The sequence below is a fragment of the Gorilla gorilla genome, chromosome 8, assembly GCF_029281585.2.
Source record: "Gorilla gorilla gorilla isolate KB3781 chromosome 8, NHGRI_mGorGor1-v2.1_pri, whole genome shotgun sequence".
Lineage (NCBI taxonomy): Eukaryota > Metazoa > Chordata > Mammalia > Primates > Hominidae > Gorilla > Gorilla gorilla.
Genome location: NC_073232.2, coordinates 26,646,195 through 26,662,599, shown reverse-complemented (window position 1 = coordinate 26,662,599; position 16,405 = coordinate 26,646,195). Strand labels below are relative to the sequence as shown.

The 16,405-nt window shown below is 35.5% G+C and overlaps 1 protein-coding gene across 4 annotated transcripts in view; it reads right to left on the bottom strand.

Moving 5' to 3' along the window:
• Window positions 1-16,405, bottom strand: part of STAM (signal transducing adaptor molecule) — a 72,441-nt gene that overhangs the window by 36,678 nt on the left and 19,358 nt on the right. The window contains exon 1 of one of the 4 annotated variants that reach the window (XM_019035444.3): window positions 6,207-6,310. The exons of the other annotated variants lie outside the window; for them this stretch is intronic. The gene's annotated coding sequence lies outside the window, so the exon portion shown is untranslated. Of the gene's footprint in view, window positions 1-6,206; window positions 6,311-16,405 lie in introns of those variants that run through there. 4 annotated transcript variants of the gene reach the window in all.

Below are 16,405 nucleotides of genomic sequence, written 5' to 3'. Positions count from 1 at the left end.
CACATTGAGATGCCACTTCACACTCACTAGGCTGGCTATTTTTTTAAGAAAGGAAAGATACCAAATATTGGAGGGGATGTAGTGAAATTAGAACCCTTGTACATTGCCGGTGGGAATGTAAAATGGTGTAGCTACTGTGAAAAGTGTGGTAGTTCCTCAAAAAATTAAGCATAACCACATATAATCCAGCTGGGACTCTAACCAATATCTGTACACCCATGTTCAGAGTAGTATTAATAGTATTCACAACAGCCAAATGTCCATCAACGAAAGAATGGATAAACAAAATGTGATATACAATGGAATAGTATTCAGCCTTAAGGAAATTCTGACACATGCTATATACAACATGGATAGACCTTGAAAACATTATGCTAAGTGAAATAAGCCTGACACAAAAGCACAAAAAATTCTATGTTTCCACTTCCATGAGGTATCTAGAATAGACAAATTCATAAAGATAGAACATAGAAAAAAGTAACTAGTGGCTAGGAGGGGAAATGGACAGCCATTATTTCAAAGGTGTAGAGTTTCTACGTGGGATGATGAAAAAGTTCTGAAAATGGATAGTGGTGTTGGTTGCATAATACTGTGAATGTACTAAATACCACTGAATTATACACTTAAAAATGATTTAAATAGTAAACTTTATGTTAAATATATTTTACCAAAATAAAGTAAGTACTAATACAAGCTACAACATAAACGAACCTCAAAAGAATTACACTACATGAGGTTGGGCATGGTGACTCACGCCTATAATCCCAGCACTGTGGGAGGCCGAGGCAGGCGGATCACCTGAGATCAGGAGTTCGAGACCAGCCTGACCAACATGGTGAAACCTCATCTCTACTACAAATACAAAAACTTAGCCAGGCACAGTGGCATGTACCCCATCCCAGCTACCCAGGAGGCTCAGGCAGGAGAATCACTTGAACCTAGGAGGTGCAGGTTACAGTGAACTGAGATTGTGCTGCTGCATTCTAGCCTGGGCAACACAGCGAGACTCTGTCTCCCAAAAAAAAAAAAAAAATTACACCACATGAAGAAAGTTGATCACAAAAGAACATGTATTGCAGAGCTCCATTTATATGAAATGTCTACAACAGGCAAATCCACACAGATAGAAAGTAGATTAGTGGTTTCCAGGAATGAGGAGAGGTGGGAATGGGAGTGACTGCTAATGAGTACAGCTTTCTTTTTGGGATGATGATTGTTCAGGAATTAGATACTGTTGCACAAACTTATGAACATATTAAAACCCAATGAATTGTATATTCTAAAATGGTAAATTTGATGGTATGTGAAATATATATGTATTTATAAAAGTAAAAACTTTTATCGGGCAATTTGAACTCCAATGAGCCCTGGAAAGCAAAGCAATATGCTTAAGTATAATTAGTTAGCACTGTAATAAATACAAAAAAACCTTTTTAATAATTATATAGAAAAATTAGGATACAAGGTAGGATTCCTGATTTTAAGGATGCTCAACTGCCTGTGAGGCTGCTTCCACCTAAAGAGCATGGTGAAGGGAGAAACAACACACCAAAGAACTAATATTGATTGAGTGTCTATTATGTGCCAAGCATTCAATTTTTTTTATCCTAAAACTTTTTTCTTCTACTTTACTGATTTTGAAAGAGATTAAAATTTTTGGATAGCAGCATCATTAGACTGAAGAAATTATGTACTTTAACACTATTATTTAGATTTTGCCTTTTTCACAGTTGGACTTATTTTAGGAGCCAGGGTCCGTGACCCCATACTGACTTGCAGTTGTGAATACCATGCCGACATAAAAACACAAAACAATCATTTCAAGGCATGGTAAAGGCCAGATATAAAGAATTATTTGAATACTAAAATTAAAATCAGTAAAAAATAATCTAAAGATGATTCAGCTCAATATTTTAGAAAATAATCCTGTATACTTTCTTTACCAAATGTTAAAAATTGATTATGTATTTTGTTTATAAACCACTTTTTTTTAAGGTAAGAAACCTAAACTGTGACTTTTGGAAAGGATGGTGGGGAAAGGGGTGATGAAATGAAACTATTCCTTTTTATTTTAGACATTCCTACGTTGTTTTACCACAGCCAATTGTAAAAACCAAAGCAAAGGTATCTCTGGCACCAAAATAAAATTGGCTACTGAACCATTAAAAGGAGAGAGCTGCAAAGCCAGTAAGAATGAAGTGCTGATGAACACCTTGTTTGTGCAAACACAGCAGTATCTTTTTACATACTAGCTTAAAAATCCCTTCAGAACTGTCTACAAAACAGAACTTGCCCACTAGTATGAACTGTTTCATTCCGTCCTATGCATTTTTAATTCAGTTTTTAGTATTTCCACCAGATAGGTAATACTGAACTTTTATATATATATATAATTATTAAATCTTACCAAGTAATTAAAAGTATGGTTAAAATACTACTTTTTAAAAAGGTTTGGGGATTATAAGTGAATTTAACGTGAGTATACTTCTGGCTATTATCCTTCCAATGACAAATGAAAGTTGATTACAAGCATGGTGTCTATATAATTCATTCTCTATGGCAGTACCCTTTCGAGAGTGAAAGGTGGTGCTAACTGGACATAACAGAGGAACAGCAGGCATAAACTACAATTGTCCAAGGCAAATTGGATGTTATGGTCACAACAGCCAAAACTATGTTCATCCACAAAATCATCTTTTTATGAATACATCTGGGTCATATAGTTCGTAAGAGGGTAAAAGAAAAGTGGGCAGTATTTCTATACCGTTGCAGCTTCCAATGTCTTTCTCTCAAATCACAGACCAGACAGAGAACAGACTTTGCAGGAATGTACATAACTGCCTACACAGCATATGTCAGCTGATGAACTGAAAGCATCAAATTCAATTTCATTATTTACCAGTATTACATCTGTCTCAACAAACTGCACTGTCAGATTCAAAGAAAGGAGATTTAAGATGGAGCTCCTCTCTATCACATCCTCCCTACACCCACTCCTGCCCCATCATACCACTCTCAACCATTCAGTTTCTAGGTGAAGTCATAACTATTAAAAATAAGTCAGCTCATGCCTGGAAGTAAATGAAAATTAAGGCGTGAACCTTCCTTAATCAATCAATCTTCACACACAAATATCCAAACTGTGCTACTGTGCTTTCTTTTGCAACAGACCCTTCTAATTTCCCAAACAAAACACAAACTCTGCAGAACTTGAAGCTCTTAGGGCAAATGTGCAAAGGACAGATTTTTTTTTTTTAATGAATTCTATCAGCAGTCAATTCTCTGATCTAATGGTAAATTAAGAAAACTTCTCATTTTTGCCCATTCATCGTGTTGGAAGTACTCAGATAATCCGATTCCACCACATGGAGTGCTATTTGTATGTATCAGTGCAAAAAGATACCGGCCCTTTGGATTAATCTAATTAGGTAAGCAAGACTTTCAGGGTGAATCACATCCATAAAAATTAGAGAGGCACTGTTAAAAAAAAATTCAATAGGTACCAAAGAACTCTGTTAATAATACTTTCCATAACTAATGTTCATTCATTACCTTCTAGGTGACAAGTATTATGCAAGACTTTAGGAATAAAGTAGTGAACAAGAGGAGACTGACCCTGCTTCATGAAGTTCATAGTCTAGCCTAGTGTCTTTTTCTAAAACTTAAGTGAATCCCTGTATAAGTTAAAACTGTGACATAAACATAGTTGTCCAAACTTTATATAAACTACAATATCATGTTTAAAACCATCAATTTCAGAAAACGCTACTATCTTTTTTTTTTTTTGAGACAGAGTTTCACTGTCTCCCAGCCTGGAATGCAGTGGTGCGATCTCAGTTCACTGCAACCTCCACTTCCCGGGTTCAAGCAATTCTCCCACCTCAGCCTTCCAAGTAGCTGAGATAACAGGCAGGCACTACCATACTCAGCTGATTTTTTTATTTTTAGTGGAGACAGGGTTTCACCACATTGGCCAGGCTGGTCTCAAACTCCTGACCTCAGGTGATCCACCCGCCTTGGCCTCCCAAAGGGCTGGAATTACAGGCGTAAGCCACGTGCCCAACCAAAAAATGCTATTATCTTTAATTAGGCTTTTATGAATGTTCATAAACTAAAAGCTGTATCAGGCCATGTGTCTAAAACCAAGCCATGAAAAGGCACCATGAAAGAAAATCTTCATGACTACCTAATCAGTTAAGATTCCCTATCTGTCAGCTGTTCATATTTATAAATACACACAAATGGGTACATCTTTCAAAACAGAACAATTTTTTCCATGTCAAAAGTCATAATTAAATGTTAGATTTAAAAATGAAGAAACCCTTGTATCATATTTTGTCATTCCATTCTTAAGGATTGAGTGTCTCAAGTATCAAAAGTGGAATTTATAATTTTGTTCATTATTTTTTTCTAACGGTATTTTTCATTGTTTTGTTAAGTTCAAAGTTCTGATTCAACATTTATGGAACTAACAGGCCTCAGGCAAATCATGTATTCCAAAGATAACTATGATAATAATTCCCTTGACATGAACTTACCATTTCCCATCAAGAGGTGACATCTAACAACCCTCCCCTTGAATCTGGACTGATGTCAGTGACTTGCTTGACCAATAAAATATAGTGGAAGTGACATTCTGAGACACATAACTTACAAGAAGCCATGTGGAGTACATTTGGGTCTCCTGGAGCACTGGATCTTAGGATGCTCCCTCTGGGAATCCACCACCATTCTGTGAGAAGCTCAAGCCACAAACAGAGGCCTTGGGTAAGAGTTTCAACTGATAGCCAGGTGAGGTCCCAGGTGATGGTCGACCATCACTGCTCACCATACTAAGCATCCATCCCAGTGAAGCCTTCAGATGACCCTAGTCCCAGGCACTATGTGACTACAACTTCGTGACAGACCCCACGCAAGAACTGCCCAGCTGTTAACCCACATAACTTTGAGATATAATAAACTGCTCTTTTAAGCTAAGTGTTAGGATGGTTACTACTAAGAGTTGTGTAGTAAGAGCTAACTAGAACAGCCTCTAACAAAGGAAGCTGATGGCTGGTAGGTTTGAACAGTACTAAGTCATATTATTTAGAATTGTTTGGGTCTTCTTTTAATCTCTGTTTAAAACATAACTTAAACATAATATGTATTTAAATAAATTCACTTCAAGTTTATAAAGCCTAAATTAGATCAGGCTTACAAAAGCCAGCCATGAATCTCATCCCTGGATCACTTCTCAAAACCCTGCTCTCTTGGACCTCCAGTCCCTCGCAAGGACTCTCCCACCCTGCTGTTCTTAGTCAATGCTTACTCATCCTACAGATCAGAGCTTACACATCTCTTAAACTGAGGAACTTAGGCCCTTGACAGCTCCCCACAGCAAGCTGTGCCTGGAATGTTAGGTATTCCACCTGCAAACTCAAATATTGAACTAAATCTGTCAGATAATAGTTGTAACACTAATAGTTAACACTTAGGGAGTGCCTGCTTTGTGTTAGATGCTGTGCTGAGAACCTCACAAGCAGACAATCTGACTCCAGAGTCTGTGCTCTTCACCATCACATGATAAAGCTTTGGCATTTAACATCTCTCTTCTGTTGAGTTGGTTTGTGGGGTTTTTCTCCCTAACTACTTATCTCCCCATCATGAGGGCTGCTGAAGGCAGGGCCCAGGGTTACACAGCTCATCCTTGGCATGCCACTCCTTAACCATGCCCTCTGGCACATAATAAACTCTCAACTGAAATTTGAGAAAATGAAAATAAGAATTATTTAGCAACTGCTGTTGCTCTCCCGTGACTGAAGTTAAAACACTGTCGTTGCGAATGGGGCCTAGAATTGTGCCTTCAACGTGGCTGATGCTCAAAAAAAAGTCACTGAGCAAAACACGAAAAATACTGCTTTTCACTACTGTACAACTAATATTTAGAATAAGTCATCTTCCTTATAAAGTTCTATTTATTACCAAGTTCTGAGTATCTTCCACTGAGTTCGCTAAGCGGAAAACGTACATCCTTTCATAAAACGTAGTTAATAGAACTATAATAAAACCATAAGGGGGGAAACGCACAATAAGTAGTGCTGGGAGGAACAGAGGATGTGAGAAAAGAGATGGGTGGCAATAAACACAAAATATTTTGTAAAAATACATGGTAAGAGAAAATCTGCACGTGCACTTAGAAGAGTCTACCAAAGGTTTCCATCACCTACCTGTTTAAAGGGTGGGCAAATCCTCATCTCTCTCAAAAAGCTTCTTAAAACCCCAATTTGGTATTTTAAAACTTTTTGTAAGACACATCCTCTCTTTTCCTTATCTTGAGATGGGAAAAGAAAAAGATAGGGGTCAGGGGCAGGGACAAAGAACAGGGAAAGGAGAATTATCTCTCACTTTTCCCAGTTTTCCACCTAAAAATACCTACTTCTCTTATCATTTGATAAATGACCATAACACAAATCACACTGCTGTAAGATGTCACAGAAGAACAACATTCTTAAGGTCAGTTTCCAAAGTCAAGGTATAAGGCCAAAACTGCAGTTAATTCACTTTCTTTGATTAGGGATTTAACTATTGGAGAACTCATGAACTGTCTCTCAAATGTGTCGATTACAGCCAACTTTTCCTCAATTATTAAAGCAAAACTGTTACTTTGAGCAACAGCTGAAGAAGCTGGCTTGCATACAGGACTATGTTAGATAAAATATGCATGCTCCGAGCAAGAATGGCCCTCAGCACAGCAAGGTATTGATGCTACGAGAAAAGTGGGAATTGTAATTGTGAGACGGCACATATAAGCTCACTAAATGAATTGGCAGGCACAAGTTTTTTGGGAAAAAATCTGAGGAGGCTGGAAAAGAATACAGTTAAATTCAGTAGGTTAAACATGTATATGATACAGCTCAATTCTAGTCAGAGGATCAAGGAAAACTAAAAGCAATTTTGCATTCTTGCAATTCTCTTTTCCAAGAAAAGTGAAATTTCAAATGTCTTTGAATGGCCCACAGTAAGTTTTCAACAATGTCACTATATTATTTACAAATGTCTATCTACTTATAGGTATACTGTTGTACAGTTATGAGAGATCTATAGCTCAATGTTAGGCGCAGTCACCAGTTAGTGAGATTATCTGAAAAGGTATTTCCATTGCTATATAGGAGGAAGCCAAGAATATTTAAAGCTATTGTTGGAAAAAGGAGTCAAGATTTGTGACATCCTATGCTGTATAAAACTTTTGAAAATTCTCCTATTTCAAATAGCTCTATATCTCAGTTGAAAAGTACTTTTCAGTATCATAAAAACCATATGCCGAGCAGTGACAGGAAGATTTTATACTCTAAAGGAAATTATTGTCATTGAAAAGACAGTAAATTTAAATTCTAATTCCTGTATATATTACTAAATTAATAAATGATTTTTAGACCAATCAACTTTTCAAAATGAGGATATCACCTCTTCATTATCCCTCTCTCAGGACATAACAAAATAACAGGGTATTTGCATAAAAGTATTGCAAATATAAAAGAAAAATGATCAAAACAAAAATTATCAATAGCAATAATAAAAAACATGGTTAACAAATATGTTTGCATGGTTAACCTCTAATAACCTATGTCAGACTAAAAACGTACAAGGACACTAGTGAAAGACTATCTGGCATGTTGCATCCCTGATCCCTGCTAGTTACTACATCAGTAACATCAGTAGTAACCCGCCTGTCATGGGACACCTGAAACCATCCCTAATGGAGCAATACCACCCAGGCTGAAAACCATTACTAAACAAAAGAAGCATTGTGATACAGTAGAAAAACGATTTGAAGCTTTGACAGACCTCATCTGTAAAAGAGGAGATGTCTAATACCTCCTTATCAGAATGTTAATACAAAACTCCTAGACTCATGCCAGGGATTTAGAGACTCTCAACAATGTTAGTTCTTGAAAGCACAAAAATGTTTCATTTTTTATCTTTACTTTTACAACTGTAGCTTTCAAAGTTATTTTAGAGTGATTGAAACATTACATCTTCATCTAAAATGCTACAAAAAAAGCTTTACTGTGGTTTACCATTCAGGGACATATGTACGTCTATATTGGAGGAAGGAGGAGTATGTGCATGCATAGCTTTTATAGGTCTTAGTATACCAGGACCTAGCAGACACACAGCAGCTAAAAGACATGGGAACTCAAATCTTTGTTGAATGAACTAAATATTTTTAGAAATTAAGAGATAATATGAATGCTCCTTGAATACTGAGTAGAGCCTTATTTAGATGCCTTTCATAAGCATGAAGGCATGTCACAGACTGTAAGAGAATTCTAATATAAAAATACAAAAGAAATCACAACAGAAATAATGCAATCTTTATATACTGAACATACTCAAAACGCAAATTTGATTTGTAACATACATTACATAAAACATAATCCACACAACATATAAAAAGAGCAAAATATAGAGTACAAATATCAAATTATTCCCTTAATGTTAAGCTTATTAAGTAGGCATTTCTTATGAGATAATGGAACATGAATATAGATAAATATATACAGTGACGTTATTTGACTATTATTTAACAAACATGTTCATGTAAGTCCCAAAGGACTTCATTAGAAAAGCAGATAAACTAAACTTCTACATGCTGAACTAAAATATTGAGGATTAAATTCAGTATGATGATATTTTGAGTTTTCTAGACCATGTAACACTAAGGTATATTTCAGTCAAACAAAACACAATGTAACATAACGTATGGGGAGAGAGGAATCACCAAAAACTTTAATGTAAGATTGGTATGTCTTGATTTACAATTTTAACCTTCAAATATAACTGCTCATACAAGCACCTAAGCACACAGCACAGTGAAGGTAGAAAAAAACATAAAATGGGAAGTAAAGAAATCTGACTTCTAATTTTGCCTCTGCTCACTCGTTTTAGACAAGTCACATTAAAAATCTCAGGGCTTTAGTTTTCTCATCTGCAAAACAAGCACAACAGTCATTAGAATTCTGTAAGTCTCATTCTATAAAATATACGGTGTTTTTAAGACTTAGTAAAATAAAAAAGTAAAATCATTGTCTAGGCAAGTAAAGATAGAAAAATCAGCTCGCATCGGATCCCATTCCCTATTGCCTAGTCAACAACTTGACTTCTGTTGTTATCCCAATTCTCTCCTGAATCATCATCTCAATTTCCCCCTCAAAGTGCATCATTCTCTTCCAGATACACAGATGCTATAATCCCGTCTACCCTTTAAGAAGGGAAATTCCCAGCTCGGCGCAGTGGCTCACGCCTGTGATCCCAGCACTTTGCACTTTGGGAGGCCGAGATGGGCGGATCACAAAGTCAGGAGATCGAGACCATCCTGGCTAACATGGTGAAACCGCGTGTCTACTAAAAATACAAAAAAAAAAAAAAAGAAAGAAAAGAATTGGCCGGGCATGGGGCATAGGGGCGGGTGCCTGTAGTCCCAGCTACTGGGGAGGCTGAGGCAGGAGAACGGTGTGAACCTGGGAGGCGGCATTTGCGGTGAGCTGAGATTGCGCCACTGCACTACAGCCTCGGTGACAGAGCAAGACTCCATCTCAGAAAAAAAAAAAAAAAGAAAGAAAGAAAACGAAGGGAAATTCCCAATCAGTGAAAGAAAAACCCCACTGAAATAGCAGCAAAAAGGACAAAATACCTCAGACGAAACACTACAAAAAATGTACAAGACTTTTAAGAGGAAAACTTAAAAACACTACTAAAGGTTATAAACAAAAAGAGATGCTATGTTCTCGGATAGGAAGATTTAATATCATAAAGACATAAATTTGTTAATTTAAAACTAGGCCAATTTAAACAGAAAGTTTTGTTTTTAAACCAGTCAACTCAATTTGAAAGTTTATCTAAGGAGAGTAGGAAGGGGAAAGAATATCTAAAACAACATTTCCGGAAAAAAAAAAAAACCTCAAGACCATATCCTACCAAATGTCAAAACGTATTAAATAATTAAAACCATGTGGTAGCAGAATGTGTTTAGACACATACCAACGGGTCAAAAGAGAAAAACAGACTTAAATACATACGCAAATATAATATATAAAAGAAATATTTCAAATCAGAAGGAAAAAAAGATGGACGATTCAGTAAATGGTGTTGGGATATTTGGTAGCCAAATAGAAAAGAATAAAGCTAGAACCATACTTCATACTGCCTAACAGGATAAATTCCAAATAGATCAAAGACTTGAATGTAAAAAACAAAACCATACTGAGACTGTGGGGACAGTCTGGTGGCTTCTAACAAAGATAAACAGTCTTACCATATGATCTGGCAATCATGTTCTCACATATTTACCCAACTGAACTTAAAACGATGTCAACACTAAAGCCTGCAAATTCATGTTTATAGCAGCTTTATTAAAAATCACCAAAACTGGGAGCCAACAAGATGTCCTTCAGTAGGTTAATAAACAAACTGTAGAACATCCATATAATGGAAGAGTATTTAGCAATAAGAAGAAATGAACTACTGAGCCACAAAAAGGCACGTAGGAACCTTAAATGCATACTGGTAAGTGAAAGACGCCAGTCTGAAAAGGCTATATAGTCTATGATCCCAATTATACAACATTTGGAAAAGATAAACTTGTAAACAGTAAAAAGATCAGTGGCTCTTTAAAGTGCAAAGAGAGGAAGGAAAGGAATGAACAGATGGAGCACAGGTCATTTTAAGGTGATAAAACTATTCAGCATGGTACTGTAATGACAGATAAGTGTCATTACACAATGGTAGACACATGTCATTATATACACTGTCAAAACCCACTGACCTATACAAAACAAAGTGTACCTTAATGTAAACTATGGACTTTAGTTAATAGTAATGTATCAATATTGGTTCATATCTTGTAACAAATATATACACTAATGAAATATGTGAATAATTGGGGAAATTGTGTCGGAGTTGACCTCTGTACTATCTGTTCAATATGCATTATGCTAAGCAATGTGCATTCATTTCCCTTGCCTCTTCCAAACCACTCTCCCTCTTTCCTAAAACTGCCCAGCTCCAATCACGTCAGTCCCCTCATGTTGCAGTTTATTTAAAAATCTCAAATGCCCCTTCACCTGTCAATTATTTTAGCTACTGGATCACTGCCACTCTCTCCAACATCACTCCTGTCCTAATTCTTGGAGCTTTTAATAACAGTGTAAGTGATGCTTTCAACACCTTGGCTTTTCAACTTCTATCACATCTTATTAACTCCGATGGACCTTGGAGTCATCAGACCTTGTCATTACCAATAATTGAAAACCCTCTATAGTCTTAATTTAAAGGATCCTACCTTCCAACCATCATCTTCTATTTTTCTAACTCACTCTGAAACCCAACTCTGCCCTCATTCAGGGCAACTGACTTCTGCTCCAGCTACTCTGTAACTTTCAAGTTCTTAGAAGGCATCAAGTTTTCTCTACCTTGTAGCATTCAGCATTCACCTACAGACTATTGCTTCTTTCTGGGATGCAGTGCTTTGAACTCTGTCTCTTTTCAACATTAAAATTATAGCATAAACGTAACCCCCTCATACCAGTCTACCTTTTTATTTTCCATTATAGCACTCTGGTTACTAGCTTCTTAGCTATTGACCATCATCTGTTAGTATCTGTTTATTTCACATCTTCCACCATTAGAATATCAGCACCATTGACGGCAAAGGCTATGCCTGCTTTAGTCACCACTGTATAGCCAAAGCATGATACTTGGCATTCAGTATTTGACAAATAAAAGAAAAAATGACTAACGCAAAGACAATGAAACGAATTAAAGAAATTCTACCATGTTAGGAAACTGAGTGAAACATGGAAATCAAGATCATGTTTTTAAAAAAAATTCTATGGGCTGGATGTGGTGGCTCACGCCTGTAATACCAGCACTTTGGGAGGCTGAGGAGGGCAGATCACAAGGTGAGGGGTTCAAGGCCACCTGACCAATACGTTGAAACCCCATGTCTACTAAAAATACAAAATAGCCAGGCATGGTGGCGTGCACCTGTAATCCCAGCTACTTAGGAGACTGAGACAGGAGAATCACTTGAACTCGGGAGGCAGAAGTTGCAGTGAGCCGAGATCGCACCGTTGCACTCCAGCCTGGGCAACAAAAGTGAAACTCTGTCTCAAAAAAAAAAAAAAAATTATTTAACTCTGCTGGAACACTTCCGCTATTTTAAGTTATATAAAAGAATCCTAAATATAATTAGATTTCTCACTTGAAAGTTGAGAGAATCTACAGTATCTAGAACTGCTGTGATAATCAAACAAAATGTTCATAGGGCACTGTAACAGAGTCTAGCAAACAATAAGTAGACAATAAGTGACGATTATTCTTAAAAGAGCATTTAAAAGACTTTGATGATAAAGTCCTGTAAAATGAGGATATGATTATAGGAAGAAAAAAAGACTTGAAAGAGGTCTGTTTCTCTACTGATGCTGTCCTTTCAACTCTAGAATATCCAGCTCAGAGATTATTTTTCCCTTACAAAAATCAGGAAATATTCTTTCAACTTCCTACTGAAGGCTAGAAATAGTCACAGTCCAGTCCAGGACAAAACAATACAAAGCCAAAGGCCAGACAGGGTGGCTCACGCCTGTAATCCCAGTGCTTTGGGAGGCCAAGGCGGGCAGATCACAAGGTCAGGAGATTGAGACCATCCTGGCTAACATGGTGAAACCCCGTCTCTACTAAAAATACAAAAAAAAATTAGCTGGGCACGGTGGCGGGTGCCTGTAGTCCCAGCTACTCAGGAGGCTGAGGCAGGAGAATGGCGTGAACCCGGCAGGCGGAGCTTGCAGTGAGCCAAGATCGTGCCACTGCACTCCAGCCTGAGCAACAAAGCAAGACTCTGTCTCAAAAAAAAAAAAAAAAAAATACAAAGCCAAGGAAAAACATTTTTAACAAACTCCTTCCCAAAGGCTTACATTTGTATTTTTCACAAAACACCAATAATGACTATCATATGATCTTTCTCATTCTGTTAGAATAAATTTAGTACCAAAATATATCCATTAGTCGGGTAAAGAAAAAGTTACATGATGTTTTCCACCTTCAGTCAACTATATCTTTGGCTAAAGCTAAGCAAAGACAGTTAACATATAAAATAACAGCAAAACTTAATCTAGAGGTCAATTACAGAACTTTAATTTTAACTTGTTATTGAAGATAATCAGTATTTATCCTCACGTCTATGTTTACATATGATAATATAAACAAATCAATCAACACTAACATAGAAAAATTATTTATGTGAAGACATGTTAAAGAAAACTGCTATTATCATTGTGAAAGTTCTCTTGATTTCTAAACAAATGAAGGCTGTTCAGCCCATCATATGACCTAATTGGCTGGGCATTCTTCACTAGTTACTCATACACTGGAAATTGCGCACTAAAAATCATGTGAATATCTTGAGACGTTAGAAAAAAATTTCAGAATGTTTGTTAAAGTTTTAGGTTTGGTATAATCAAGTATTTCAAGATTTAAAAAGAAACTACAACTTAAATGAAGTAAACAGGGATTACATCTAGTAGGTTTTCTGAAATTGAGATAATTACTAAAAATTACTAATTTTCATTCAGTAATTATGTATATGTATTAGATATTCTACATGCCACTAACCAAAATTAATGTTAAACTAGAAAATAATTTCCAAATTTGTGCAATACTAATAGACTTAAAAGAAATACATTTCTAAGACTGACAGGATACAATAAGTAGTCAATAAGTAACGATAAGTAATTAAGTAATAAATGCAGAAGAATATATACAACATTCTTATTACATGTAAATGGGGGGAAAATGTATGCACATTTGTGTAAAAGAATGGAAAGATACAAAATATACGGAAGTGGTAACTTATAGAAGATGAGAGCAGCGAAACAGGGATAGGAATTAGACTTGTCAATGTCCATCTTTTTAAATTGTTTTAACATTTGAGCCATGTGAATACATACTTATTTTTAAAAGAAATAAATACTTTATATAAGCATGTGTATCTCTTTAAATCAACAAACATAAATATATATGCATATGCATATGTATATGTGAGTTTAAAGAACAGAAAATGGGTTTGTCTGGTTTTTTCCTTTTTAAGAGAAGGAATTAAGAAAAATTTTTCACAACACCACTGAGAGCCATGTTTCCGGGTCACAGTTCTGACTAAATGAAACTTCACAATAATAGCTCTTTTCTCCCCCTTTAAAACCCAAGAATATTTTTCAAACTACCATGATTCTAAGACAGATGACTTTAAAAAAAGAAGCCAAAAGAGAAAAACAGGTTAAAATAATATGAATTATTTCATTTTATTTATCCTTTAAATGATTCTACTATATATTACTAGTTACAAATCATTCTGATTTAAAAAATACAATATTACTGAAAGTGAAATGCTCCTCCTAAAGTCCTTCCACCATCTCTGAATCTGTCCTCTTAAAAAGATCGCCACACTTTACAAAATTTCAGGCTAACACCAAATAACAATAATAATTTTTTTTCTAAATCTAGATTGTTGCCTGAAACACAAATCACTTCTGAACTGCATTCCAATCTACAACATTCCTCTACTTCAAAAGACTCTATCTGAATTTGTCTTTGGAAAACTCATGTCCTCTTTCCCCTCTCAACCCACTTACATGTTATAGTCTTCTCTAAAGCACATCAGGTATTTAGAATACCTCAATGGCAGCCTACAATACTGTTTAACATTCTTATGCGACCATCAGCAACCCATATCCAATCACAGTTTCCTCCAAAACATAAACCAGATTTCTATAAGTTGTCCATATATACTAATTATAAAATAATTTAAAATATTAAAGACAAACTACAAATGTTTAAGAGGAGCTGGAGGAAAGGGGAATGAGTTATTGTTTAATGGGCACAGGGTTTCAGTTTGGGATGATGGATAAGTTCTGGAGACAGACAGCGGGCATGTGAGTGTACTTAATCCTACTAAAATGAACACTTTAAAATAGTTAATTTTATTGTATATATATTTTACCACAAAAATAAAAACAAATAACATATTAGGAATGCCACCATAAGTATCCCACAGTTTAGTGCTCACCTGAAAGAAACCTAAAATTTTCTATTACTAAGTTGATCTGTGAATATGTAACCCAATTCTGTAAACGCTTATGCATGTAGGCACAGGGCCTAGGACTCACAATAATTTTGGAAGTACACGTAAATGTTTTATTTCTTTTAAAATAAGAAGAAAAAAGTGAACTTTTGCTTCAAAGAAAATGTTTTAATATATAATACTAATATATTTTTCCTTAAAACAATGTAGTCATAAAATATTTTTAATTTTTTTAATAGAAAGAGGAGCCCAAGAAGACAAAAGTGCCTAGGGCCCATGAATGTCCTAATATGACCCTTATGTTTACCATTTCCTAATATGAGATTATCAAGGGAGAATAAGAAAGAAAAAACACAACTGGAGATGTATGTTAAACAGTATTATTGAAAGAAAATACATACATGAGCAATTATTGAAGGCCTGACATTTTTTTAAAACCTCAATAATATTAGAATGGTATCTCAATTATTGTTTAATCCTTTTCAAACAACTCTTTATTAACAAGAGGTATAACAAGATATCCCACTTATGCACACAATAAATGCTTGAAGACTAACTTAATGGGGATTTAAAAGAACCAGAGAGCAATAACTATTAAAGGAGTCAAAACTAAGTGAGTAAGTGGGAAGAAAAAAGAAGAAAAAGGAGGGAAGGAAGAAGAAAAGGAAAAAACACTGACTAAAAGAACAAACAGATCCACCTTCATTATCGAATTCACTGAAGTTGAAAATATTTCCTAAGTAAATTCAAAGACTTCGTATAATGTCAATTAAAATCCCCAACTGACAATTCAAATATTAAGGAATATACTGAGAGAAAGTATGTAGTTTAAAAATAAATATGAAAAACTAAAAAAAATGAGCATGTGTCTAAACCTATTGATACTGGATAAAAACAAAAAGACAAATAAAAAATATTTTTAAAGCTATAAATTAGTAAATTTCAAATACGAAAGGAAATAAAATAGGGAAAAGAATAATAAACATTTCTGGGAGAATAACGTTAACATGAAGAAAAACAAATTGATCTCTACAGCTTTGTGCTACAACATACAGAATTTCAGATGCATTACAAATTGATTTTTTCACTGGAAAAACATGGAATATTTACAGTTGCAAAAGGAGGTTTGCCTTTTGACAAACAACTTCAAGCAACTGACCCAATTATTACAGAAAGCGTCTACAAAATGAAAAACACCAAAGTAAAGATAAAAAGGAAACCAACAAAGTGAAGAGAGAGAGGAGGGGCTTTGCAGCTGCAATGCTAGATAAAACTTTTATCTCCAAAATGCAC